This window comes from Antechinus flavipes, chromosome 3 (assembly GCF_016432865.1).
Source record: "Antechinus flavipes isolate AdamAnt ecotype Samford, QLD, Australia chromosome 3, AdamAnt_v2, whole genome shotgun sequence".
Lineage (NCBI taxonomy): Eukaryota > Metazoa > Chordata > Mammalia > Dasyuromorphia > Dasyuridae > Antechinus > Antechinus flavipes.
Window position 1 is genome coordinate 424,299,044 of NC_067400.1, and position 26,809 is coordinate 424,325,852.

General features: G+C 36.2%; 1 protein-coding gene across 1 annotated transcript in view; it reads right to left on the bottom strand.

Annotated features, from left to right (window-relative positions):
• Positions 1 to 26,809, bottom strand: part of B3GALT1 (beta-1,3-galactosyltransferase 1) — a 595,978-nt gene that overhangs the window by 259,346 nt on the left and 309,823 nt on the right. The window contains exon 4 of the mRNA XM_051986229.1: positions 26,677 to 26,739. The gene's annotated coding sequence lies outside the window, so the exon portion shown is untranslated. The remainder of the gene's footprint in view (positions 1 to 26,676; positions 26,740 to 26,809) is intronic.

A 26,809-nucleotide genomic window follows, 5' to 3' on the forward strand; every position in this document is an offset into this window, starting at 1 on the left:
CTAAGGTTATTTTCCACGAATGTGTCAAATAATTGGCACTATCCTGAATTTTAAATGTCTCTTTTTGCTTTTATCCCTCAAATAGGATGAGTTATTTTATTCTTTTCCTAATAACTTCATATATAAGATGTGCATTTGGGCCCAGGTGACTGTAGCATCTGATACTACACACAAGATCTATCATGTCCTTCTTTATAGCAAACTACTTAAGAAGAAAAAATTCCAGTCCCATATTCTTATCCCCATCAACAATTGATGTTCTCAAATGTCAAAATGTGTATTTGGAAGTGAAGGTATTAGATAACATCTTGTTCCCTACTGAACACCATCTTGCAATCCTTTAAAATGAAGGAGCATCTTTCCAAAGAGGGACTTTTATTAAATAAAAAGAGAAATCCAGGAAATTATCTTTCAGACTGACCCATCATTCCAGTTTGGGAAGCTACCATAGCATAGTCTTAATCTAAATGTCATTTTGGAGACTTACTCTCAACCCCAGTCAGCTACAAAGAAAATATTAAACTCAAGCCATCCAAAAGATATTAGCCATGTAGATCTTGTATATGACTTTTCTTTTTCATTCCCTAGTATTGACAACCAGTGGGGCAGATAGGTTATACAGTGGATAGTACTGGACCTGTAATCAGGAGTTTAAATCTAGCTTTAGACATTTCCTAGCTATGTGATTCTAGTCAAGTCATTTAACACTGCCTTGGTTTCTCAAATGGAGAAGAAAATGGCAAACAAGCCCAGTATTTTTACTGAGAAAAGTATATATGGGGTCACAAAGTATCGGATGTGCTTGAAAAGTGACTGAAACACTCATCTAGAAACTGAAGATGATAATGAAACCCTGGAGTATCTACTTTGCAAGGTTATTGTAAGAATCAAATGAGATAATATATGTATAACAGGATAGGACTAAGCCAGAGCATCACAGTCTTCTGAAATACTTTGCAAATTTTAAAGCCCTATATAAATGTCAGTTGTTATCTCTTCCTCTTGTTACCCTTTCCTCCTCTTAGAAATAGGGATTTCACTGCAAAAGTCATTAGCTTAACCTTTCCATTCACCTTGATGTCCTCAAAATTGGAGGAGAACCTTAAGGAAATTAGAAGGAGCCACAAGGATTTTAGCTTCTCAACAGGTCTTCTCTTTCTTCTGTGGCTAGCATTCAATTTTATATTTACAGATAGATTATATGAATACAGAACCAGAGATAGAAGGGACCACAAAGTCTCTCCAGTAAAACCTGTTTGTTTTACAGATAAGGAATCAGAGTACTGGTGAAGGAAGGCGGGTGTTCACAGTTACAGAAGTTGGGTCAGAGGGATAATTTGAATCCAGGTCCTCTGATTTAGGGAGGTTTCAGTAATTTTTCCACAAAACAATAGTGCTTTCTATTCAGTGCTGCTGTTCACAGCTGCTAGGCAGCTTTGTGGAGTTGTGACGGAAAAGTGGGGACCAATGGAGAGCAGAGAGTGGATTCCAGGGAGCAATCAGGTTTCTGAAGTTTGAAGAGGGCAAAATGAAAAAAAAAGAGTAGGATGAAGAGAGGAGGACAAAGCACACTGATTCTATGTATTGTTCCTACTTCCCTCCATTCTCCCATACACACTTTTGGGAGTGTGATGCTGAAGAAGGAAGTTAATTAGGGACATAGGTTTAAACATTCTCTTCCCTCAGGAAAATCCTACTGAAATTCTCCTTTCTGATTGTTCTCTGATTCCAAAACAGAAAGAGGGGAAATGTTTTTCATTGTATAGCTGTACATTTTTTTTTCCTTTTAAAGATATATGATTTTAGGAGTGCAACCTCTATTCAGCTAGATATGATGTGTAACTATGTGATCACGATAGCCACAAATACAATTCTATATTTAGGCTCTCTCTCTTTCTGTCTATATCCTGGGTATAATGTAGACAGAGAAGAGAGGAGGCTCCTGGGTGGGGGAACAGAAGGATATGGAACAAGGGTTGCAAAAGCCTTACCCTCCAGAGGGAGCCCAGAACAGAACCCCAGTGCAGGCAAGTTAATATTACCCTGAAAGTCTTAATCCACTCAAACACTGACAACCTCCTTTACATTTGCTCCATTATAGCCCAGCTGAATTGAATTTCTTTTTTAATCTTTTCAAGAAGGAGAAAGGTGGATGAGAACAAAAAAAGCCATAAAAACACAGCAGGTAGTTATCTACACTTTTTTTCTGACTTGTCAGGGACATCAATATTAAACTCAAGCCAGCCAGGGAAACTTTTAGCCCTTTTAGGTCCTTAGAAAGTTGTAAAAAGAAAGTTTTAAGCTGTGAGGGCACAATAAGCTTGAAATAGAGAACAGGGAGCTGGATAGAAGAAGGAGGCTGGCCTAGAATATGCTTTTCTTTGAAATATTACAATCCCTTTGGAAATGCTTTCTCAGGCCACTTTCTATTTAGTTCAATTCAACAAGCATTCATTAAGATCCTGCTTTGTGCCAGGCATTATTCTAGATACTGGAGACATAAAAGTAAAATAAAAAAAAATCCCTATCTTTAAGGAGCATGATAGGAAATGATATCTGAGTTGGACCTTGTAGTAAGCAAAGAACTCTAAGTGATGGAAATAAGAAGAGGTTGTATTCCAAGAACTTGTACAATAATAAATTATGTTTCATTTCTATTTAAAAAAAAACTTTATTATATGGGATTAACTGGGAGGAACATAAGAAGGAATTCAGGAAAAAATGTAGGCAGTGTCAAAATAAAATATATCAATTAAAATTTAATTTTAAAAAAGAAATCTTTATTTTTAAAGGAAGATTTTAATTCAAATGAAATAGCTTATGACAAAATATCATTTAAATTGTTGTAGTCTGTTATTTTAAAGAAAATTCTCTGGTTCAGTCAAAGTCTAATCACACTACTCATAATGGTTATTTGTTTTTGGATTTTATCCCACCTTAGTTCATGTCTTTCCACTGGTGAGTGAGTCTTTCCATTACTCAGCTTACAGCACAATGTCAATGACTTTATTTTTCCCTTTCTTTGTAACTCTAGCAATTAGTGCATGGCATATAGTAACAAGCTAGTTAAGAGATGTTTGTTGACTTGACTCTCATGTATATCATGTAATTCAACTTCTTTGCATAGCTTCCTGTCAGTTCAAGGGAAGAGGGGAAGGATATAAATACAAACACAAGTGTTATTTCTAGCTTCCCTTTGCTATTTTTAATATATGAAATAACTTATTTGGATAAAAAAAACAATCAAGGACCATGTGGATAATGTAGATCATGTGGAAATCAGCCTCTCTAGTTTCAAGTTCAACTTCTTAAGTTATAGTGATTAAAAGGGACTTTGAAACGATCCAATTCAGCTCCTTAATATACAGATAAAGAATCTAACACACTAAGAGGTCAAGGTACTTGTCCAAGGTCATATTAGTTAAGATTCCTGATCAGGTCCTTTACTTCCAAAACCAAGACACGTTCCTATAGCTTATACTGTTTCTTCCACACTCTCTCCACTGAGATTCTTGCCATCCCCGTGTTTACTAGTTCTGTGGCTCTGGGCAAGTCACTAAATTCTGTTTGCCTCAGTTTCCTCATCTGTAAAATGATCCGGAGAAGAAAATGGCAAACCACTTCAGTATCTTTGCTAAGAAAATTGAATTCACCTTACTCCTTTCCTTGGTGGTAGTTTTTAGGTGTCACAGTTTTTTCATCTATGCACCAAATCCCAAGTACTTACCCACAATCAATTTTCCCTTGGCATTAGAATTGCTCTGAAGAGCTATGGAGAAAATAGTTTAAAATGGATCATGCCACTAGGATGAATATAGTATGATCCAAAAGATCTCCTTTAACTTGAAGTGAAGGTAGCTATTAGCACATTTTCTCATCTGAATGTGAAACACAATTCAGGGAGGGATTTGGTATGTTTTAGTGTTTGAAATAAAATTTCTTCCTTTTGAATTTTCAGCCTTCTTACTTTTTAATTTTATTGATTACATAATAATTCGGGAACATGTCTTTTTAGTCTTTATGGCTCCATTAGACACCCATGTAAGTGTAAAACAAATTTTTTAAATCACATTATCATATATTTTTTAAAAGTACTAAATAAATGAATAGCCATGCTCCTGCCAAAGAAGTGAACAGATGAAGGTCAGAATAATTGTGGTGCAGTTAGTACGACTTCAAAGGTTAGCCATCCATTTTTATTTCTGTGGCATTTCATGGCCTTTGGAGTTGCAAACTGGTCTATACACTTTTTAACAAAAAACATACTTGACTTGGATTTTAAATGGATTGAGGAAAGAAGATGGAGGAGCGTATGTGTTGGAATCCTTACTAACTGCTAAGTAGTTAGAGTTGATCTAATCTTACAAAAAGATGTTTTGGGCAGAACCTGAAACAAGGTACTAAGTAGAACTACCCATAATCCCTCTCTCTGGAAGGAGCATAAATAGGCCAATGGGCCAGTCGGAGAGTTCTTGAGAGAGGAAGACGCTACAAGTCGGGATTTTCACCGGAATGGCATGAAGACTGGAGCTGGCTGGAGGCTGAAGAAAGCAGAGGCAGAAGCAAAGGAAAAAGCGGCAAGAGCTCTTGGAACCAAGCAGAGAGATAGGCCTCTAAGCTAACCGGGCTATATTGGAGAAAATAAAAGATCTGAACTTTTATCACCTGGCTGCTTTTTGAGAAGAAAAAGATCACGACATTTTGGCGCCCAACGTGGGGCAAACAGACCCCTCAGTGGATTTCAGTGGAAAAGCTCCGATCCGGATTCAAGTGGAAAAGCTCCGATCCTGATTCAAGTGGAAAAGCCTCTGATCCTGATCCAGTGGAAAAGACTCTTCAACCCAGAAATTAGGGTGAGTGCAACAAAGAAATTTTGTTAGAAGAATTAAAGTAGAATTTCAGCTAAGATGGGACAGATATTTAGAAAACAGGCTGTTTCTGTTCAAGGAAAATGTTTAGAGAGCATTGTCAAAGTTATGGAAAGCCAAGGTTTAATTATAAGTTTACAGCAAATCACTGAACTTTTACAAACTGTAAAGGACATATGTCCTTGTTTCTCTCTTGATAAGGAATTAGATCTAAATGAATGGAAATTGGTTGGAGAGGATCTTTGTCAATTCTATGACAAAAATGGGCCTAACTCAATAATTAATACATATAATGTAATACAATTGGCTATAAGAAGTTATTTAAGTGATAGAATGATGAAAAGGAAAGTACAGGAGGAAGAAATGCCAACTTTACTAGGTGAAAAGGAGAACGAATCAGATGAGAATGGAGTTAATTACAATTCTGAGTATGATACTTCACAGCAGGAGGAATTAGGTGATTCCACATCTCATGACCCTCCCTCCGCAATTAACCCTTCATGGGTGGAACAAGGGGGAGGGAGAGAGACAGAAACACAGTCAGCTTCTCCTGTAAAGCAGAATTTAACAAGATTAGAAAAAGCATTAATTAAGGCAAAAAATGAAGGAGAAGATGTATCTGATTTTACAAATGCATATCCTGTGATTGAAGAGCTCAACTCCTCAGGTCAAAAAGAGAGAAAATACACTCCTTTTAATTTGGGAAAAATTAAAGATTTGAAAAAGGGTTGCACTCTTTATGGGGCTACATCATCTTATGTGAAGATGTTACTGGATAATTTGTCTTATGAAATCTTAACCCCGAATGACTGGAAATCCATAGTGAAAATTTGTCTAGAACCGGGACAAAATTTATTGTGGCTTTCAGAGTTTCGTGAATTATGTAGGATTCAAGCCCAACGCAATAGGCAAACAGGAGCTATTGTACAAGTTGCTTTTGACCAACTAACTGGAGAAGGTCAGTATGCAGAGAGTTCAGAACAGATTTATTATCCCATCACAGTGTATGAGCAAATTTCTAAGGCTGCAATAAAAGCTTGGAATTCTCTCCCTGGACAGAAAGATGGAAATAATGCTTTCACAAAAATCGAGCAAGGTCCCAATGAACCTTTTGCAGATTTTGTGGGACGTTTACAAACAGCTGTAATAAGAACCATTGGAGACAATGCAGCAACAGAAATAATGACTAAACATTTGGCTAAGGAAAATGCCAATGAGGTTTGCAAAAGAATTATATGGGGGCTAGACAAAGATGCTCCTTTAGAAGAAATCATAAGACGCTGTGCCACAGTGGGCACAAATGCTTATTATGCCCAGACTATGATGAACATGGAAAGACAAGGTCCTTCTTGGCAGAGGAATTCTAGAGAAACTCGTCGATGTTTTCAGTGCAGAAAAATTGGACATTTGAGAGCTCATTGTAGATATGGAGATAGAGTGAGAAGACAGGGTGAGAGAAAACCCAAAACCCCATGTCCAAAATGTAACCGAGGCTTTCACTGGGCCTCTAAATGTATATTGACCCAGAGGAATGAGAGGCAGGGCCCAGCTCTAAAGTATCAATCAAAGGACAGGTGGGGCATGATAGCAGCTGAGGTTACACCCAGAGAGACTTTAGAAATTCAGAACTCTGATGTCATCAACCAACAGAAAAGCAATCAGGATTACAGTTGGGAAGAATACAGGCCTTTTAAGACAACAAGACAATATCCAATGCAAACAGCTCCAATGTAATTACCAGATGATGAGGAGAAATCCCAAAAGTGGTAAACAGAAGAGAATTAGATAGGTTAACTGCTTGGGGAAGAGGATCTGCTTATATTTCCACAGGTGGAAAAGGAATCAGATGGCTAACAATGAGACTGTCAAAAGAACTTTAAAATCTTCAGCTTTCAGTTCCTGAAAAACCAGCAAGAATCACTGGATTCCCTGAGATGAAAAATTGTTGATGAGACTTTTTGCAGTACTTCAGAGCTTACAGGAATTATTAGATTCCTGGCACATGAACTAATGAACAATGGATTCCTTATGGACTATTTCTAGGACTTATGGACATTTGTAAATTTTCAGGTCGATTTATGTTGTTACATTACTACTAGCCTGTGTTATATTACTATGTGCTTATGTATTTTAAGCAATTGCAAGAATCATTGGATTTCTTGAGATGAAAGATTGTTGATGAGACTTTTGAAGTAGTTAAATTTTCATGTTGATTCATGTTATTTGTTACATTACCACTAGCCTGTGTTATATTGCTGTGTGCTTTTGTAAATTATGTATAATGCCTCCCATATTGATGGATTTATGTATACCATGTATATCTGTTACAAAGTTCTGGCCCATATTGATGGATTTATGTGTACCCCCTCAGGAACCCCCTATGTTTTAAAACAAAAGAAAGGGGGAGATGTTGGAATCCTTACTAACTGCTAAGTAGTTAGAGTTGATCTAATCTTACAAAAAGATGTTTTGGGCAGAACCTGAAACAAGGTACTAAGTAGAACTACCCATAATCCCTCTCTCTGGAAGGAGCATAAATAGGCCAATGGGCCAGTCGGAGAGTTCTTGAGAGAGGAAGACGCTACAAGTCGGGATTTTCACCGGAATGGCATGAAGACTGGAGCTGGCTGGAGGCTGAAGAAAGCAGAGGCAGAAGCAAAGGAAAAAGCGGCAAGAGCTCTTGGAACCAAGCAGAGAGATAGGCCTCTAAGCTAACCGGGCTATATTGGAGAAAATAAAAGATCTGAACTTTTATCACCTGGCTGCTTTTTGAGAAGAAAAAGATCACGACACGTATGCTTTCTTATTTTCCTTTCTTTTTAAAGACTGTCCAACCCTAAGTTTCCTGAAGTTCAGTGTACTTCCTTGACAAGTTATTTGTAGAAAATAAAATAAAATCCATATTGCTCATGATTCATGCTTGAGATTTATTCTCCAATTAGGCCTAGGTCTCTCTTCTTTATGGAACAAGATTTGGCCCAGGGGAATACTAAATCCTTTAAGCTGATGGGAAATCATTAGCTGCTTGATCAGTTGGGATTGACCAATCTTTAGACAGTGATTCAGGATTTTTTTTAAATGAAATAGGCAATTATAGGTTATTTCTTAGTAAGAAATTCTAGTTTCTTCTCAGAAACATTCTTCTTATAGTTCAATGAAAATAGCACAGTAAAGCAAGCACTGCTTAGAAGGGCAAATGCAGGGATTCAGTAAGAGTAGTTAGCTGGGCTTTTATGTCCCGCTTCAGATTTGAACATCATTCAGGAATGATTTTCAAATCATCATTCATTCACATGTCCACATGGTGACTGTGAGCACATCAGAGTTCATTTTTTTTTTTTCTTGGTGGTATAGAACATCATTAAGTACAGAGACAAAGCTGAAGACCCAGTTTTTACCTTTGATTAAATTCTCTTATAAGCTGTGATTTGAAAAAAGGAGAAGGATAAAAAGGAAGACAAGAACAAAATGTAGAATTATTAGGAAAGAAATGTAAAGTGAAAATGAATGTCTAAAATACCATCATGTATACTGTATGTCCATGTTCTGAAAGGAATGGACAGAAGGATACAATAAGATACAGAAAACTTTGTGGAGGAGGTAATCTCTAAGCCAAGATTTGAAATCATACTAGAGTTTTATTATGGTGGTATTAAGAAAACATATAACCCCATTTCATAACACATTTCCTGAAAGGAACTATTATAACTCCCACCAAACAGAGGCCAAGGAACTTTAAAGTAGGGTACTGGGATTGAAAGTTATAAACCTAGATTATATTTTGATCTTAAATAATATTTCCATTTCTTTCATCTTTCCATCCTTTTTTTTTTTTCATTAATGTGCTAATGAGACTATAAGCTAGTTTACATTGTACAGAATTTGTATGAAAATGGAATGGAGTAAGGCTGATTGTACTAGATTCTTCTAATCTTTGACATAAAACCCATAATCCTATGGCTGAAGTGGGGAGTCCTGCCTCATTTGGAGATGCCTACCATTCAACTAGAAATCTATTCTCCTTTTATTTATGTTTTAATGTATGTTTTTTTAAGTACAAATTCTTTTGGACAACTCTATTCAGTTATAATCTACAGCAAATCAGGTAATTTTGCAAGCTATGTTAACCCTTTTAGGTCTCTAGAGAATATTTCTAATATATTGCTTACCAAGATATTTATTGTTGGTTATTTTCCCATAGAGGAAAAAGGATAATAAATCCATTAGTAGTATTTGTTTATATCAATGGTTGTTTCTGTTTATATTTATTTATCTAAACAAATTGTTTGCCTTGATTATCAGCCATTAGTAATGTGTTGGCATTTTATAAGTACTTTTGAAGATCATAAGTATTGAATTTCTTAGCGGGAAGCCAGAAGGCAAATATTTTTACATGGTAATACTTCTGATTAAGACATAATCCTTAATTAAACCAACAAATAATTAGCTTTTAAAATAAAAACAATACACAAAAGCACATTGGGTTTATTTCCTAATTGTCCTTTCCTGCTGTGGACATTAGCTGATATGAAATGTTTTACATTGTATCATCCTAGAAAATACCCACTACTTTACCCTCACAACAAAACCAAAACCAAACAAAAACCTCTGTTGGGCTTAAGTTTTTTAATTTTTAAAAAATATTTCTTCCTCTTTTATTCCTTCCCTTCCTCTCCTTTCCCTACTCCTCCCTTCCTTTCCTTTCTTCCTCTTTCCTCTATTTTCATTTCTTTTATTTTCTTTCTCTTCTTAGCAAAAGACCTCTTCCAGTCTCAGTTTTCTCATCTATAAAATATAGATAAAAGCATCTGTCTCTCAGGGTTGTTATGAAAGTACAATGACAAAGGCACTTTGGGAAGAGGTATATATAAATGTTAGCTATTTTAATTTTTTCTAAAACCTTAGCTGGACCTTCTTCACCAGAAAGTTGGTCACACACATATGCATTATGATTATATATGTGTACGTGTAATACATGTGTATACCTATTTACATATGTTTGTGTGTGTGTGTGTGTGTGTGTGTTTATGTATAGCCATTCAATTCACGGGGATTATTATATCACAAAGAGGAGAGAAATGTGAAATAAATCTGGAACAGTAAGTTGAATTGTTGTAGCCTTTAAATTAAATGAGAAATGAGGATGGGAGACTTGGGATGAGAGTTCTAAGAGCATATAAAAGGGGGCTGAGGAAGAGATAGAGAGTATTATAAGGAATCTGTAAGAAGTGCTCATCAGACATATCACTTGCCTATATTCTTTTTTATGTAGGTTGATTCCTTGGGGCTGATATTTTAGAGAATTACTACTCTTTGCTCCCCATACCAGGGTTCTTGACCTTTTTTTGTATCATGGATCCATTTGATTATCTGTGAAGATGAAAGATCTCTTATCAGAGTGTTTTTAATGCATATGATAAAACATGTAGTATTATAAAAGAAACAAATTATACTAAAATACATGATAATCCATCTCTCTATGTCTTTCTCAGTGTCTGTCTCTCTTTTTCTCTCTCTCATCTAGCAACAATTTCATGACTCATGTTAAATAACCTCTGACCTATACTCTATTGACAAATGTCAGTAAGTAGTCAGAAAAAACTCCCTCAAACCATGAACCAATCCTGAGGTACCCACCTCAAACAAGGTTAGGGCTAGAAGCTTCCAACCTAAATATACAAAAGATGTAAATTATTCCAAACTTGCTGAAAAAGGCCATTAGCATCAGGTTTTTTTTTTTTTCAATGACAATGGGTAAAAAGTATCTGTAGTAATAGAGTCAGAAGAGTAGCTACAGATAGAAAATTGAGTGGACAGCAACTAGAAAAGAAATATCCATTAAAATGAAAAGAGAAGAACAGAAGTTGACTATGAGAAGAAAAGATAGACCTGCAGGAGAGAGACTGCTACCATCACTAAGAGGTCCCTTTACCTGCTGAGATGTTTGGAATAGCTGATATACCCTTGAACTTTTCAGTTAAATATGGAAAATTTCACCTCATTCTTTATCTTTTAACAGAATAGATTATGGACAACTGCTCACAGATCCCTGCCACAGGCAAACTAATGTAGATGAGCTTATATATCTCACAGATGAATCTACCATAATATACTTAGGCATGTAAATATTAGCACTTGATTTTGCTCTCATATACCCTTCCCTACCTATTTTACTTCTCCCATCATGTCAGAATTTCTATTTTCAAAAGAAGACCTGTAGAACTAGAGTTGTGTCCACTAATGGAATTTACATAGAACCATGGGCAGGAGAGTTTAAAAAGCTTTTTTAAATAATAGTTTTTAAACATCAAAATGGCTTTTTCAAAGAGGTTAAAAGACCAGTTTTTCTGTTAGCCTGCTGACAATGGAATTGAAGAAAAGACTTAAACTATATATATCAGGAGGAATGTGGGTTAGATATTAAGAAGAATTTTCTATAATAGTTACTCAGAGTTACTAGGATATACTGTATTGTGAGTTATTAGATGGTACAGTAACTAGAAGACTAGACCCAGAAACAAGAAAGATAATTTCTAATCCAGCTTCAGACACTTACTGAGTTCTCTTGTACAAGTGAGTTAACCTCTGTTTGCTTCTGTTTCCTCATCTGTAAAAATGGGGATAATTATGGAACCTATCTCCCAGGGTTATTGTTAGGATGAAATGAAATAACATTTATAAAATGCTTTGCAAATCTTTATGCATTGTATACATGCTAGCTTTATTTTTAATTCTTGCCTTTGGTGTCTCTTGATTGAGAGATTCTGAGGAAGTCATTTTTGTCTCAGTGCTCTAGGCAACTCTGTAAAGCTATAAATTACTAAGGAGTGTTGACCTGCATTGGAAGAGGGGTTTCCTCACCTGGGAATTAACTATATCAATGAAACCTAAGGTCCAGTAGTTATGTAGTAATTATGAAACAGGAATAAATGCATAACCAAAGAGATTTCATCATGTTCATATCCTCTTGAGGCCTTTAGAGTCTTAAAAATAAGAGTTTCTCAACTGTTTAATTTGTTTTTTAATTGCATTGTCACCTAAAGGTTATTTGAGATGGTAGGTGAGATGGGCATAATAGAAAACTTATAAGATTTAATAGGTGTAGGCTCAGGATGAAGATTTTTGCTAAGCTACTTCAAATGATGGCCTCAGAAGAATGGTCCTTTGTAAAGGACTAAGGAATCAGAACATGCAACATCTGATTATGAAAATTTTGAATATTAATGATTCTAGCTGATATTCCTAGAATTTAGCACATTTTATTTGCTTCTCATTTTAGACCTAAGTAATTTTTTTTCCTATTTTTGTCTGCATGATTTCACAGATTTTGTGCATTTTTTAAAAAAAGGTCTCTCTACCTTTATACTAGAAATATGTATTCCATTTTCCTTCCAAACTGTGATATTTAATCTCCAATGTAAATATTTCTATGAATTTCATTCAGACTACAATTGCCCATCCTCGAAATATCTTGCTGCTTTGCTGGAAAATATTCAAGGTAAGTGTGAATTTACAAATTTCAAAGAAATTAGAAAATGCCAAAGATAAAAAAGAAACACATTCATTTTTTATTATTGTGTGTTAGCAACACGTGATTTACACTATATTTTCTAAATGTCTTTTTTATTAGAGCTTTTTTAAACAACTTCTGAGTTCTGAAATTTCCAAATCAAAATGGCATTTATTAAACACCTAACTGTGAATAGATCTGCTCTTTACAGACTCTATACTGAAATTAAACTAACATCAGGCACAGACAGGTCCTGCTCTCTGGGTCAGTCATTTAAATATAGCAGATTCATATTTAGAGTAACCCAAACTCACTTATTCATTCATTCTCTGTCTCTATCTCTCTCTATGTATCTCTGTTTCTGTCTCTGTCTCTGTATCTCTCTTTTTCTCTGTGGTGTACCACTACTACCAGGGAGTATACAGTTCCCTCCCCCTTACATGTCTAGATAACAGCCACAGGAAATTTGAATAACTTTCCTCAGGTTCCTGGGAGAATATGAAACAATGAGGGAAAGATTAGATTCTTCTTTGCTTCTAGATTATGGTTCCTTTTTTGTGTCATAGTTTGGTAAAACCTATTAATCCCATCACAGATTCATGACTTTAAAGTTATAAAATACATAGAATTACAAAGCAAATAAATTTTATTGAAATACAGCTATCAAAATGTTGATTAAGAATCCCACCTTGAGAATTATAGGAAGTGCTGATGAAAGTGGGAGCCATAGAGCCAAAGAGTTGGGAAGAATTGCCATTAGACTGAAAAATTACTGATAGCCAAATTAGAATCGGGGGAACAGATTTATGCATGTTATAAAAGGTAGTTCCTAACTCCTGGGATCTTTTGTGTGAGTGCTGGTGTCTTGAAATCTTAGTACAAAAAAGACCTTCTAAAATCGAGACCCCTAGACTTGCATTTTGAGCTGATAGGTATTTCAGAATTTTAGAATTTGAAAGTTGCTTCTTTAAGGAAAAGAAAGAATCACTACCTAGCAGAAGTTAAGTAGAACTGCAGGAAACATGAATGGTAAACTTAGTGAAAACAAGATATTAGAAAAGACCAAAATGGGATACTGAATTCATTTAAGCACTTAGCAAGATCTGCTGGAAAATGGTTGAAGTTGGAGTTCCAGATCCAATAGAAGAGAAAGGATAGAAAAAAGGACTAGGATATGGAGATATCCATTGATAACTAATGTTGATATGAGTGGTAGGAAAAGTGATAACCATGAATTGCACATAAATATGAAAAACAAAAACAACTCACTAACAACCATCCCATCCTGGGTACCCTTTGTACTTTATCTAGCACAATATTTTAAATAATAAATATAATATTGGCCTCTTGGGAAGAGCTGCACATTGATGGGTATTGTTATTATCTATGAGCTTTGTAAGATCTTTTTGTTTTCATTGACTTATAATTAGCCTTTTCATGCTTTGATTCTGTGGGTCATATTTTTCCTAGGGTTGCTGATGAAATCTAGAGTATGTGATAGATATTGAAATTCCCAGATCATCTGAGTGAGCCAATAAATGAGTAGTAGCCAAACATAAGTGGGTCATTTGTATTATGAAGAAGCCACAGATACAAGGATACAAGGATAGATAGATAGATAGATATAGATAGATAGACACAAAATATTTATTGTTTACTTTGTGCCAGGCACTATACTAAACACTGAAGATACAAGTTTAAGTAAATAACATATTCTCTATCCTCAAAGACTTTGCATTTTAATGAGAGAAGACAATACATTCAAGAATACTGGAAAGGAGGGAGAGCAAGGACGGATATTCTCATAGGAAGTAAAACTGTTGCTGGGAAACTGGAGAAGGCTAGAATGTATATTGAGCTGAGAGTGAAGTGAACATGTCTGGGGTCACTAATGAAATGCTAGTCTGGCCTGGGGACTCATCAATCAGGAGAGTGGATCTCAGGGTGAAGGTATCTCCAGACTGGGGATGCTGCTGCTTCTAGGGGTAGAGATTTGCTAAGATTGACTCTAGCTGGGAAGAAAATAAATATGACTGGGGCCTCTCATGAATTACTAAAGCCAAGAATTTGGAGCTGAAAGAGACCATTTAGGGATTTAGTCCAGTCCTCTCATTTTACTGATGAGAAACTAAGGGGCAAACAAATTAAATAGACTTCTCCCAAATCACAGGAAGGAATTAGAGGAGTCAGCATTTGAATACAAGTCTTCTGCTTCCCATACTAGAGGAATGGCAATCTGAGAATTACATTTGAGACAAATACAATTTTAAAATGTCTCCTTAGTTCTTAATTTGCTTTTACTTACTTTTACTCCAAATATACTTTTCAGCTTTGGGACAAGTGTTGTAGTTAGTTTCTGTATGTTAAAAACAGCATCAGAAATGATCCAAATTAACCTTTAAATCATTCAAACTTGTCATTGGCTTATGTTGACTACATCTTCATCTTGTGAGTCTCAGAGCACCCCTTGCTAGATTTTGATTTCTCTTTGCCCCACATTGATCTGATTTTATACATTATTGTGAAAGGTGGAAAGGAATGTGGTTGTATCTTAACAAAAGGAACTAAAGCTACTTTTTATTTCAAAATCTTTGTCAACTTTACAGGCAAAAGCCTTTTGTTTGTCGCCGAGGTTGATTTATAAATGAAGTCTCTTCAAACTAAATTTCTGCCCTCCTCCTTATCTAAAATCATATCTTCATCATGGCATATAGCAATACTATACTCATGTGTAGCATCAAACCTCAAACCAATGATAAATTACAATGAAGATAGGATAGGAGCTTTTGTAGTATAATCAATATGATCTCCATGACCAGTTATAGAACTCTTATTCCTCAGCACAAAGATCATAATTAAATCCATGAGACCTGATGAGATCACTAGGTGAAATAGTGAAGAGGGAGAAGAGAAAATGGTCAAAGACAGAACTCTGAGGGGCATTAATGATTAAAGTATGTGATCTAGCTAAAAAGACAGAAAAGGAATGGTTAAATAGGTAGATTGAGAACAAAGGTGGAATAGAGTCTCAAAAACTTAGGAAGAAGAGAATGTCAAGGAGAATGTTATGATCAACAATGCCAAAGACTGCAAAGAGGTTTAGGGGGATAAGGATTAAGAAAAAATCTATTGGATTTCACAACTAAGATCAATGATAACTTTAAAGAAAAAGATTTTGTGTAATGATAGGCTTGGAAGTCATTTTTGTTTTGTTTTGTTTTTCAGGGTTTTTAAAATAGTATTTTATTTTTCCAAATACATGCAAAGATAATTTTTAACATTAACCTTTGCAAAATCTTGCATTCCAAATTTTTCTCCCTCTCTTCCTCTTCTATGCCCCTCAAGATAGCAAGCAATCTGATATAGGTTGAAGATGTGCAGTACTTTTAAACATATTTTCATATTTGTCATACTGCACACACACACAAAATCAGGTCAAAAGGGGAAAAATATGAGAAAGCAAAAACAAACAAATAAACTAACAACAACAATAACAAAAAGACAAAAATACTATATATGCTTTGATCCACATTCAATCTCCATCATTCTTTCTCTGGATGCAGGTAACATTTTCCATTACAAATCTGTGGAATTGACTTGTGTTAGAATTCTTACAAGATGCTAAGTCAGTGGAATTGATGGAGACAATTGTTGTTTATCAGGGTGCTTAACAGTTCTCTAGTACTTAGTATAGTTCTACAAGATTCACAACTTTGAGAGAGCATATATAAGCTAGGAGCCTCAACCAGAATGGACTTTGGGAGATTCACAAGCCAGGATTCAGTCGAGGAGATTCACAAGTCAGAGACGGCAGTCAGGCAGAACTAAGGAGGACCGAGAAGTGGTGGCAGGCTGTCCTGTGGAGAACACTGAAACCAAGATCCGGAAGGCCTCCAGAAAAGCTAGCTGAGCCCCAAGGAATCAAGATTTTGAAGAGACAATAAAGGATTTGGACCTTTAACTCCTGGCTGCATTTGGGGTGATTGAACTGAAAGGAAGGTTGCCTCCAGGAGCCTCCCAAGAAACCTGCTCTCAGAGTACATTATATTTTAGAAAAAAACATTACAGCCTTGAATCACTTCATTGTTGAAAAGAGCCAAGTCCATCACAGCTGATCATATAATCTTGTTATTGTGTACAGTGTTCTCTTGGTTCTGGAAAAGAGAGTGAAAGAAAAGAAAGTAGAGGCATCTATTGTAAATGATCTTTTCAACTAGTTTAGCCACAGAGGGCAGATGAGTTATAGGAATAGATAGTGGCAGAAGGCAAAGGAGAGATATAATATGGAGAAAGAAGAGAAGAGAAGAGAAGAGAAGAAGAGAAGAGAAGAGAAGAGAAGAGAAAAAAGAGAAGAGAAGAGAGAGAAGAGAAGAGAAGAGAAGAGAAGAGAAGAGAAGAGAAGAAGAGAAGAGAGAGAAGAGAAGAGAAGAGAAAAGGAGAGGAGAAGAGAAGAGAGAACACATGCTCTCACTTTATAAAATAGGAAGCAAGGTTCTTGGCTGAGAATGTGGAGTTTTGAGAGGAGTGAAAAACTATGACCCACATAGCAAACTTGTTGGGAAAGGAAGGTTGTGTGATCTGGAAGTCTTGAAACAATAGTTATCAGAATTTGGATTGAATAGTAGATAATAAGAGCATGAACCTCAAAGGAGGAGAAGTTACTAAGTAATAGATTATGAAAAGAGAACCATGCCCATAGAAGTCACCAAGAAGTATCCAAATGCCCCAGCTTTGACCACTGAGTCAAGGAGAGTGAATGAAGATGCAGTCAGTATTAGAAAAGGTGGCCAGGGCGATTGTGCCATTGGGGAAAGCCAGATTTTAATAATAACTGGTAAATGAAAGTAGTAGGAGAGGAAAGATTTAAGTTGAAGGGAGACTTTTTTTTTAATTTTAATATCTTTTTATTGATAGAACACATGCCAGGGTAATTTTTTACAGCATTATCCCTTGCATTCACTTCTGTTCTGATTTTTCCCCTCCCTCCCTCCCTCCACCCCTTCCCCCAGATGGCAAGCAGTCCTTTACATGTTGAATAGGTTACAGTATATCCTGGATACAATATATGTGTGCAGAACCAAACAGTTTTCTTGTTGCACAGGGAGAATTGAATTCAGAAGGTAGAAATAACCCGGGAAGAAAAACAAAAATGCAAGCATTCATTTCCCAGTGTTCTTTCTCTGGGTGTAGCTGCTTCTGTCCATCTTTGATCAATTAAGGCTCTCTTTATCGAAGAGATCCACTTCCATCAGAATACATCCTCAAACAGTATCATTGTTGAGGTATATAATGATCTCCTAGTCCTACTCATTTCACTCAGCATCAGTTCATGTAAGTCTCGCCAGTCCTCTCTGTATTCATCCTGCTGGTCAGAAGGGAGACTTTTTGATTATAGAATGGATATTTCACAGGGTGCTATAGAAGAACTGAGTCGTGTTTGGTTGAAATTCTGGAATGCGAGAGTTGAAGAACATAGGAATTAGGAATCAGGTGATGGGAGGTAGTGAATAGAGTTCAAATGATTATAGGAGCTCAGAATCACTGGGATGTCAAGGTTATGACCATCTGTGATCAGCTCAGAGGATGCTACTCCATTTTTTAAAGGAGACTGGAGATCAGCAAGTACAATATGAGATGATAGGTATAATCATATTGTCTGATTAAAGGTTTTGCTCCATTTTTCTTCTTCTCTCCAAAAGTTGAAGAATATACAAGAAAGGGATGTAGGAAGAGATGGAAGTTATACCTACATAGCAACAGAAAAAAGTTCCATTCCCCACCAACTTTCCTCTTCCTTCGAGGGGACAGATGTGACAGGAGATTGAAGGCATGAGGTCAAAGGGTAGGTTGTTCTTTTTTGCACTGAATTCTCTCCATATTCCAGATGGGAGATTAGGCAGGCAACAGGAATTGGCAGTTGCCTTGTTCTGGCGCACAGCACATTCCACAGATGGAAATTGCTGCTTTGGGGCAGATGGGAGATACTCGGCCAGACACAGTCCTGCTTGGCTCAGCCCAACCCATTGCCACTTTTCCTGAGGGGACAAACTGCATCCAGCAAAAGATGGAATGCATGTGAATATTTCATATTATATTTTCACTTCATCACTTCATATTCTAATCATTTCCAGCTAGATAGCAAAGGAGATCAAAACCATGGGGGTATAGGATGAGGGAATTGTGTTCTTGGTATCAGTCACTAATACAAGTAGATAATAAGAGATTTATCACCCAGGAGAAGTAGTAGCATCAGGTTTACTGATACAGACTCCTAATAAGCAAGTTGGTGATATTCACTCAGATTTTGACTCCCAATAACAGAATCCAGGAATATTCTGGACTGTAGCTGTTACTGCTGACCATCCTATTAGGCTCACTATCTATGTAAATGGCATTGTTTTGTCATTTTCAATCATGTCCAACTCTTCATGACATAATTTGGGATTTTCTGGGCAAAGAAACTAGTAGTTTCCTATTTCCATCTCTAGCTCATTTTATAGATGAGAATACAGAAGTAAAAAGGATTAAGTGTCTTGGATAGGGTCACACAGATGGAAGTATCTGAGACCAGATTTGAACTCAGGAAGATGAACCTTCCCAACTTGAGGCCCTCACCTGCCCTACGTCTGCTACTAGATTTGTGCTAATAATTCTTTCTGTGAGCCTACAGAATATGAGCTTAAAACCTAATGTTTTCATTCAAGTACAAAAAACAATTATTTTATCCATCAGTGTAATAGTTTGTAGAATACTAGTTATAAAATAAGATTATACTGATTAGTCCCAGTATTGTTTCTATTTGATTTTCTTTGAAAAAGATGTTAACGATACGAAAGGAAATTCCAGAAGTTGTATGACATTATTTTAGATCGAAACAATTTCAGCATTTCTTTGGATATTTACAGAGGTACAATCAAGTAGCTAGAATGATTTGCCAGAAGCTCTCTGCCTTTATAAACTAACAGGAAAACCAATCCCTGCCTTGGAATTACAAACTTCAAAATATCCTTAAGAATCAATAAATAACCTGCACTGGAGCTGGAGCATCATTACAGAGATAAGTGTTGCCCACATCCACCCAACATTGATCCATAAGTACTTAAGAATAGTATTTTAAATAAATGTTTTACAGATTTCTCTATCAAAAATGTAAGAATGAAATAACAGTGGTTTCAGCAACAACAACAACAGCAAATTCTCTGGTGAGTGATATTATTTTCTATGAGCTTTGAAATGAGTTCTTTTTTTTTTGACTTGAAATTCCTTTGACTAGAAAACACTAGCTATCAAATATATAAAAAGACATGACCTGATGAACAGAATTATACCTCAGAAGTTCATTAACTTGCATGAACTGAAGTAAAGCAAAAAGCTGAATTATCACCACAGATCCCTAAATATCCTACAGAATAGATTTTAGTAGAACTAGAGCATTATCATGGATCAAATGTTCCTCATCATTGCCTGTACATAACACTGATAAATGACAAATCAAGGAACTTTTTAATAGATTTCAAATATTCATAGAATACATAAGCAATGTATTAAGATTTCAAAAATGCTAACAAAAGCTTTCAAAATACAGAAGCCCAGTAAGAGACGATCTAAATCATTTAGGCATAAGATAAGGTACATCCTTATTGTCCTATCTGCTACTGGACTTGTGCTGCTGGGATGCTTACAGTGAATCTACAGAGGATGAGCTTCCAGGCTAATGCTTTTATCCTACTACAAAAAAGCAGTTATCTTGTCCAGCTGTGCAATAGTTTGTAAAACAGTGAACATAAAAGAATAATAGGATAGTGACTTGTCTCAGTACCATTTCTATTTGAAACTTATCGAAATAAAGATGAGAATGATAATAATAAATTTTTTTGGGTGCAAACTTGTGACTTCATTGGGAAATGGCAATTCTGGGGAAGGAATATTTTAAACCAATGTATAGTCACAACTTCTCCATAGCTAAAGAGAGTTGCCTGGTGGTTCTGAGAAGTTAAACAACTTGAAACAGCTAGTCTCTATTAAAGTGGGGATTGTACACAGATTAGTCTAGTTTTGAGACCATCCATTATGTCACATTGTCATCCAACAACAAAACAACTCATATATGTTTTACAGTTTTCATAACACTTTCCTTACCACAATCCTGTCATCAGGCTAGAAAGTGTTGTAGGCAAGCTTTGCATTTAGTTCTTGTGAAGCCATAAATAATTTCATTTTGTCAAAGCCTGTTTCACCATCCCCAATAGGTAGTAGCTAACTATTTCATGGCAGACTGTAAGAGATCTGATCAGGACTAAGTGATAACAAAACACTATGGGAGGGTAAAATGCTGTGCCTTATTTATCAGTTTCTCAATTGGTTTTTCAGAGAGTACTGAGGTATAGTATCTTTCCTACAGTTATTGATTATTGAAATTAAAATTTATCTTTAAATTAGGGCAAAATTATTTTTTGGAAACTATTTAGTAATTTAGAAGTGATGGATTTTTAACACAAAACTAGCTCTTGAAGATCTTGTGAACTTTTCCTAGTGGGAGTAGACTGGCATAAAAAACGACATCTAATTCTTTATGGAAAGGACCTGTGGTTCCCTCCATGTGCACATGTCCTTACATGGCATAGAAACCACTTTTCTACAATTTAAGAAATACTTTTCATGAATTGCTGTGGCTGAAAAAAACTCAATAACTGGTAATCATCCTTTACGCCTAGAAGAGACCTTAGAAGTCACCATGAACAGTCCTTGTATTTACAGATGAGGAAACCAGTTTCCAAAGTGGTTAACAAACCTGCCCAGGTTCTTAAGTAACCGAAGTGGGGCTCGAAACTAGGCCTTTTTGCTTCAGTCTAGCGTTCTATCCATTATCACATGCTGTCTCACTTGTAAAGAATCTCTCAGAAGTTGGCAAGGATAGTATGATTGACTTCCACACAATCTGTTACTAAGTCCATACTCAAAGCATTTCCAAATTGGAAGAACCAACAATAACTTGTGTGATGCTGACTTATTCTTAGATGACTCCAAATTACTTCCATATGCCAATGAGGTACCAGAGCAACGCTTTAGCAGAAAATCAAAAAACAAAATATTGCTAGAAAAGCAAAATATTATTTAATATTCCAACTAAAATATTGCTTTTTAATCTTTCATTTAATATTTTCCCCCTTATTTCCCTCTCTCCTTCCTTCTATCCTCTCTTTCTCTCCTTCCCTTCCTCATTCCCTCCTCTTCCTTTTCCTCTTTCCTTTCCTTTCCTCTCCTCTCCTCTCCTTTCCTCTTTTTTCCTCTCTTCTCCTCTAGTCTCCTTTCCTCTTTTTTCCTCTCCTCAGCTCTCTTCTCCTTTCCTCTCCTTTTCCTTTTTCTTTCCTTCCTTTCTTCCTTTTCTTCAGAATACATTAATATTTACTATTTTTAGTGAGTGCCACATATTTCTGACCTTAACGAATAAATGCCTAATTTGCATGGAGGTACATTTCTACCAGAAACATTTACTGTATCCTTTTCAGTGCCTTGGGATATAGAATTTAAGCATAGATGCACTTTAAATCACTACTGGGACATCTATCATCCTGCATTGAAAAGCTGTCTCTTTTGAAGCATCATTGTCTCTATGGTTTTTGTTGGATCCTTATGAGTGATTTTAATTGTAATATTTCCCAAAGAGAAAAAGGTGGTGGGGGGAGGGAGAGACAATATAGATACTCTTAGCATCAAAATATTTCCTCATCTGGGCAAATTAGGCTCATGATGCAGATAAGTAGGAAGTTAGACAGAATGTGCTTTACATAGTAAAAAAAATTCTTAACTACTCTAAAGGGAGGTGGTAATTGAGGGAAGTAAGAGAGAAGGAGGAGGAAGGTTGACTGTCAAGAGTTAAGGGATGAAGTTATTGAGGTAGTATATAGCAGGGAATATAATTTCAAGGGTACTTCAAACACTAGCACATTAAAATGGAATTGTAACAATTTAACAGATTATGGGCTGCCTCCTGTCCCAGAAGGTACCTTAGTGTGAGAGGCAGTCACACTTTCAAATGAGGGTGTAACTGGAGGTACAATCACAGAGTGTGAGTGTGGTTTAATGGGCCACTTGTTACACCTTCAAATAGATTTATGGCGAAGGAAAATAGTACTTTCTTCTGAAGCAGCTATATATCCTAGATAGTCTTCTTGTTAGCTGGTTGCATTTCTCTTTTATGTCTAAGTACAATCTTTATTGCAGTGGGATAGGCAGAGATTCAAAAATTTATTAAACATTTTCAATGTTCCAGACATTATTATGGGTGTTAAGGACACAAATATAGGCAAAAACATGGTTCTTGTTCTTAAGCAGCTCTAATATTATTGGGAGAACAACATGTAAACAGCTACATACATAAATATAGCATAAAATACATTTTGTAAAATAAATTTAAAATGTAAAATAAATTTTTATATAAAATATATATTTAGTATAAATATTTGGTAATCTCAGTTGAAAGGAACTACCAGTGACTGGAATGACCTGGGGACTGGAAAAAGCCTCTTTCAGAGGCTTGCAGATTCTTGGTAGAATCCTTTCTGAGTCTTGAACAACAATAGAAAACCAGAAGGCAGAGATGAGAAAGATGAATATTTCAAGCATAGAGGATAGTCAATGAAAAGGGAGGGATCTGGAAATGGAATGTAGTGTGCAAGGAACAGCATGAAGGCCAGTGTCCCCAGAGTTTCAGTACAGGCAATATATTTACTCACTGCTATTTCCTCACTCACTGTTGTGTATTAACTGTGTAACTCATTGAGAGTTGTATGTACAGTGCCAACTGAGATCAGTTATCCAAATATTCATGGGGAAGTAGATTTTCATGGAGAAAAGATCATCTCTTGAATTATTCCCCCCTCCAAAAAGGAGAGAGGGAATATGATTGTACTTCCATAAACACATCTATGGTCAAGATCTAGAGAAGAAAGACATTGAGAGGATCATGATAATGATGTGATATAGGGAGATATGGGGATGAAGGATATAATGCATGAAGGAAATAATCTCTGCCTTCTTTCTAGTCCTAGAAATTGACAGAAGCCTTTTTTCAACCCCTTCTTGATTCTAATGTATTCTCTCTGCTGATTATTTCAAACCTATCCTGTTTATTTAGCTTGTTTGTACATGATTATTGGTCTTTTTTTAGTCTGCCTAGTCCTTAGAACATTGTTTGGCAACTAGTAAGCACTTAGTAAATGTTTATTAATTGACTGACCAATGAGAAGCTTTAAGGAGACACTAGAAACTGCAAAGAGACAGATTCTGCCTTAATACAAGTAACAATTTCCAAAAAATATAATTGTATAAAAATGTAGCAAATTGCTTTGAGAGGTAATGAAGTTTGGTGATGGGCTATAGTGATATAAAGATGGAAAATAACAAAGTCCTGATCCTCAAGAGGTTTATATTCTAGCGGGAACGTAGAATAAGACATAGAGAAATAACCATAACACAAGATAGAGTTATGGTAAATGTAAAAAAAAAAAGTCAAACAAGGTATCATGAAGAAAGGAGCTTTCATTTTTAGGAAGGGTGGTCTGGAAGACTTCAGGGAAAAGGTGGAACTTGAGTTGTATTTTGAAGGAGAGAAAGCACAACAATAATTGAAGGACTCTTCTGCCTCTAAGAGTTCATGGTTATGTTCTGTGACTTTCTGAAGGCATGTTTTCCCATAATAGTCACATAGCATCCTGTACGTACCAAATTAGCATATCTGAGAAGAGGGTTAGCACAGCTGAGGCAGTTATAACTTTATTTTAGCTAGAATAGAGTAAGTGCTGTTATGATGGCTTCAAAAGGTACACAAAGTTGTGCTTCCCTCAAAGGAAAAGTTGATTTTTTTTTCTCTTATGCTTGCTACTGATGCCCTCTCCTCTATGTAGTCCGATGGGTATGTGCCTTCGAGGGGAGGAAAGTAAATCACAGTTCATATTGACATAATACTTTAAGATTTATAAAACATTTCTCCTGTCCAGTGAGTTATCCCCATTTGAGATGTAAGGAAAACGAGGCACAGAGAAGTTAAATGCCTGACTGAGTTAGTAAGTAATCAAACCAAGACTTGAATCTGCCTCAGGGTCTAGTACTCTCTACTTCCCATGCTTCCTTTGAATAATTCATCTTTAAATTCTACAAAAGACTTTCCTCCCAACAACTTCATTAGGTATTACTGGCACAAGAGGGAAATATAACAGAAAGTAGTGTAAAAAGTAGTCAAAACTCCAAATGAAGATATAATTAGGACGCAGTCACTGGAAGTGAACAGTGATGATTCAATGGACTTACAACTTCAAGGAAATTTGTAGGGGAAAAAAAGAAAGTGGAACTATATTGCTTTTCAGGTTTGCAGAAAAGAGTAACAAATTCTTAAGAGTTAGAAGCAACCTCAGAAATTATTTACTCCTGTTAGAATTCAAGGAGGAGCTCTAGACTTTGACAAGGTTAACAGAATATGACAAAGGGATCAACAAGATTTATGCATATTTGGTGGCAGAGATGGCAGAGAGCTGGAGCCAGCTTGAAAGGTTCCAGAGACCTGATTAAATGTTCAGAGTAAGCATTTACTCCCTCCCCCCCACCCCCCACCATTTGAAATAGGCAAATGCTACACATTTGGGCTTAATTTAATGTTGACTGTCTAGACTTGAGAAAATGCTAATGATTAGGTGTAAAATTAAATGTGCGTCTTACATGTACATCTCCCTCTCCCCGCCTTACCCCTGAGACTGAGACAAAAAGAAACAGGGAAAGAGAGAAGATAGGAAAATAGAGAGACAAAGAGACAGAGACAGAGAGAGACACATACAAAGAAATGGAGATAGAGAAAGAAAGAGAGACAGGCAGACAAACAGAAACAGGGATAGGAACATACACAGAGAGAAAGAGCTGAATGAGGATTTAGGACAGAATATAAAGAGTTAATCTGACTGAGATGGAGTACAGGAGGGAAAAGGGAAGGAAATAGGTATTTATGTGGCAACTGTTATGTCCCTGGTATTGCTCTTGTTGCTGTTGTTTACCGTGAGTTCTTCAAGAGGACCATGGCTTCAGTAAGGTGAAACCATGATGTGCAAGTGAATTGAAGTGAGAACAGGCTGTGCAGTCACCAGTGTCACTTTCTCCTCCAGAGCCATCTGGGACCAGTGGCCAGATAAAGATCAGAATGACTTAGATGGCTAAGCACTTTACAAATACCTCATTTGATCTCCACTGGGAAGTAGGTGCTAGTATCCCCTCTTTACAAATGAGGAAACTTGAGGCAAAGAGGTTTAAATGACTTATTTGAAGTCACACAACTAATCAGTGTCCAAGGCTAAATTTGAACTCAGGTCTTCATGACTCTAGAGCCAGTATTCCTTCCATTGGGCCACCTAGCTACTTAGGAAACAAATCTGATTAACTCAATAAAACACATAGGACAGAGTCTGACCCCAGATAAATTTGGGGGATCAAGAAAAAGAGACATAATAAGGCAGCAAAGTAGCAATTTAGAGACAATTTCAGGGCTGTATGGGAGATTTGGGGAGGGAGCAGTCTCTATGATAGATCTTCCCAGTTTATTTAATCATTTTTCACATTCCATGGTTTCCCAAACCTTTACTATCCATATTGTCCTCTTCCATAGGCTCTTCATGTTTTCAGTCTCCTTTAAAATGCAGTAATTGGGACTAGAACCCAAAGTTTTAAATAAGGTCTGAGTGCAGCAGAGTAGAGTACTAAATCTATATGGTAATGTAAATGCAATCTAACACCATTAGTTTTCTCTTTTTTTAAGCAGCTGCACCATATATTGACTCACCCTCAACTTGTGGTCACCTTAGATCTCCAGTGCTTTTTCACAAAAACTTCTGTTAAGCCACATCTCTGCCATCCTAAAGTGACTTTTTTCCCTGAGTCTACATGCAGGAACTTAAATTAATCCCTATTAAATGTCATCTTGTTGGTTTCTACTCATTTGTCTACCCTGTTAAAATCACTGTGAACCTTGATTCTGTCATTTATCATATTAACTATCCCTTTCAGCTTTGTGTTACCTGTAATTCAGATAAGCATGACTTTTATGTATTCCACTGATTTGATGAACAAGGTAAGGCTAAAGACTAAACTCTGTACCACATCCCAAGAGACCTATCTCCTAGTTGACATCAATCTATTAATAGGCACACATTGAGTACAGTAATTCAACCAGTTAAGAATCCTCCTAATTGTGCTCTCATCCAACTCAAATTTCTCCATGTCATCTACAGGGATATCATGACATAATTTTTTACATACCTTGATGAAATCCAGGGACTTTTTAATTTACCAGGTCTCTCTTGATCTACCAGTCCAGGAACCCTATCAAAAGTAGGAAATGAGTTAGAACACAATAACTATTAAGAATGAGATATTATTGAATTACAGAAAA